General features: G+C 35.6%; 1 pseudogene; it reads left to right on the plus strand.

The window, feature by feature from the left end:
• Positions 1-2,462: 2,462 nt before the first annotated feature.
• LOC132226674 (TP53-regulated inhibitor of apoptosis 1-like) lies at positions 2,463-2,721 on the plus strand (annotated as a pseudogene).
• The last annotated feature ends 238 nt before the right edge of the window (positions 2,722-2,959 follow it).

The raw sequence follows: 2,959 nt of genomic DNA on the forward strand, positions 1-2,959 counted from the left end.
TCTGCAGAACTTTAAGAGAGAGATCAACAGCAATACAGTCATAATAGGGGATTTAATACCCTACTGACTTCACTGGATAGATCTTCTAGACCAGTGGTTCTCAACCTGAGGGTTGCGACCCCTTCGGGGGTCGAATGACCCTTTCACAGGGGTGGCCTAAGACCATCGGAAAACACATATATAATTACATATTGTTTTTGTGATAAATCACTATGCTTTAATTATGTTCAATTTGTAACAATGAAAATACATCCTGCATATCAGATATTTACATTATGATTCATAACAGTAGCAAAATTACAGTTATGAAGTAGCAATGAAAATAATTTTATGGTTGGGGGTCACCACAACATGAGGAACTGTATTAAAGGGTCGCAACATTAGGAAGGTTGAGAACCACTGTCCTAGACAAACAATGAACAAGGCAACAGTAACTCTCAATGACACACTGGGTCGGATGTATTTAATTGCAAGGTCTAGAACAAAATACTATGAATAACTATATGCCAACAAGCTGGACAATGTGGATGTAATGGAAAAACACCTAAAAAAAACTACAATCTTCCAAAATTGAATCAGGAAGAATCAGAATACCTGAATAGACAAATAACAACTGATGAAATAGAAGCAGTAATCAAAAAACTCCCAGTAAACAAAACCTCTGGTCTGGGTGGCTTCACAAGGGAGTTTTACTAAACATTCAAAGAAGAACTAGCACCTATCCTCCTCAAACTATTCCAAAAATCCAAGAGCAAGGAACACTTCCAACCTCTTTTTATGAGGCCAGCATTATTCTAATTCTAAAACAAGATAAACACACTACAAAGAAAGAGAATTACAGGCCTATATCCCTGATAAACATAAATGCTAAAATCCTCAACAAAATATTATCAAATTAGATTCAGCAACATATTAAAAATATCTTACACCATTACCCAGTGAGATTTATTTCAGGGATGCAAGACTGGTACAATATTCACAAATCAGTAAATGTGATTCATCACATAAACAAATTGAAAAATAAAAATCACATGATCATATCAATAGGCAGAAAAAGCATTTGACAAAATCCAACCATTTTTGATGAAAAATCTCAGAAAAAATGGGAATAGAGGGATCAAATCTCAACATAATAAAGGCTATATATAACAAACCAACAGCCAACATTATACTCAATGGGCAAAAATTAAAACCATTTCCCCTAAGAACAGGAATAAGACAGGAATGTCCACTTTTACCACTCCTATTCAACATAGTACTGGAAGTCCTAGCCACAGTGATCAGACAAGAAGAAGAAATAAAGGCATCCAAATTGGAAAGGAGGAAGTAAAACTGTCATTATTTGCAGATGATATGATATTGTACATAGAAAACCCTAAAGACTTCACCAAAACACTACTGTATTTAATAAATGAATTAGGCAATGTAGCAGGATATAAAATTAACACCCAGAAATTGATGGAATTTTTGTACACAAATAATGAGCTCTCAGAAAGAGAAACTAAACAATCAATCCCATTTACCATTGTAACATAAAAATTAAGATACTTTGGAATAAACTTAACTGAGGAGGTAAAATACTTGTACTCAGAAAACTATAGGACAATGAAAAAAGAGATAGAGGAAGATATAAACAAGTGAAAAAATATACCATGTTCATAGATTGATGAAAATAACATCATTAAAATGTCCATCCTACCCAAAGCAATCTATAGATTCAATGCACTCCCCATTAAAATACCAACAGCATATTTCACAGATCTGAAACTAATACTTCAAAAATTTTCATAGAACCAAAAAAGACCCAGAATAATCACAACAATCTTGAGAAAGAGGAACAAAGTTGGAGGGATCACAATCCCAGATATCAAGTTATACTACAAAACCACTGTAATCAAAACAGCCTGGTACTGGCACACTATCAGGCATGTAGACCAGTGGAACAGCACACAGAACCCAGAAATTGGCCCAGGCCATTATGCTCAATTAATATTTGACAATGGAGGCAAGAACATAAAATGGAGCCAAGATTGTCTCTTCAATAAATAGTGTTGGGAAAATTGGACAGATACATGCAAAAAAAATGAAACTAGACCACCAACTTACACCATCCATAAGTATAAACTCAAAATGGATAAAAACCTTAAATGTATGTTGTAAAACCATAAAAATCCTAGAAGAAACCATAGGTTGCATAACCTCAGACATCTCTCATAGCAATCTCTTTGTAGCTACATCTTTTAGGGCAAGGGAAACTAAGGAGAAAACAAATGGGACCTACATAAAAATAAAAAGCTTCTGCATAGCAAAAGAAATTATCAGCAAAATGAAAAGGGAGCCCACTGTATGGGAGAACATATTTGGCAATGATACATCTGATAAAAGGTCAATATCCAAAATATGTAAAGCACTCGTAGAACTCAACAAAAAGAAGACAATCCAATTAAAAAGTGGGCAAAGGGATGAACAGCATAGGGGAGGGAGGCACCAACATGAAGTTCGAGTAGGATCAGTGTTTTAATTGCTGGTTTTCTGAGAAGTTCCTCAAGGGGGACAGCTCTGGGGTCCTGTGCACTGACCTAGTGTGGCCAGAAAGTAATAAAGGAGAAGGAGATTCCCATGGAAGGACTGGAGTTCATGGGCCATGGCAGAGAAAAGCCTGAAACCTCTTTTGACCTTGACAGTCACCTTGAAAATAGACTCCTCAAATCAGGAAATTGAGGCCTCTGGTTTGTCAAGGCTGTGAAGATAGCCATTAATTTCATGAGGATGTATTTTCCTCGTAGATGTTTTCCTCTCATTTGTAAAAGATGATGAACCATCACTTTTTACTTTGGGATAATTTCTCACTTGTTCTGACATCTTGTAGGAACTCGCTGTGCTAAAACTGAATGATTTCTTGGGATTATGGTGGCAATACTTCATCTAGGATTAGCTTTAAATATATCTTGTATCTAAA

Source organism: Myotis daubentonii, chromosome 2 (genome assembly GCF_963259705.1).
Source record: "Myotis daubentonii chromosome 2, mMyoDau2.1, whole genome shotgun sequence".
NCBI classification, from domain to species: domain Eukaryota; kingdom Metazoa; phylum Chordata; class Mammalia; order Chiroptera; family Vespertilionidae; genus Myotis; species Myotis daubentonii.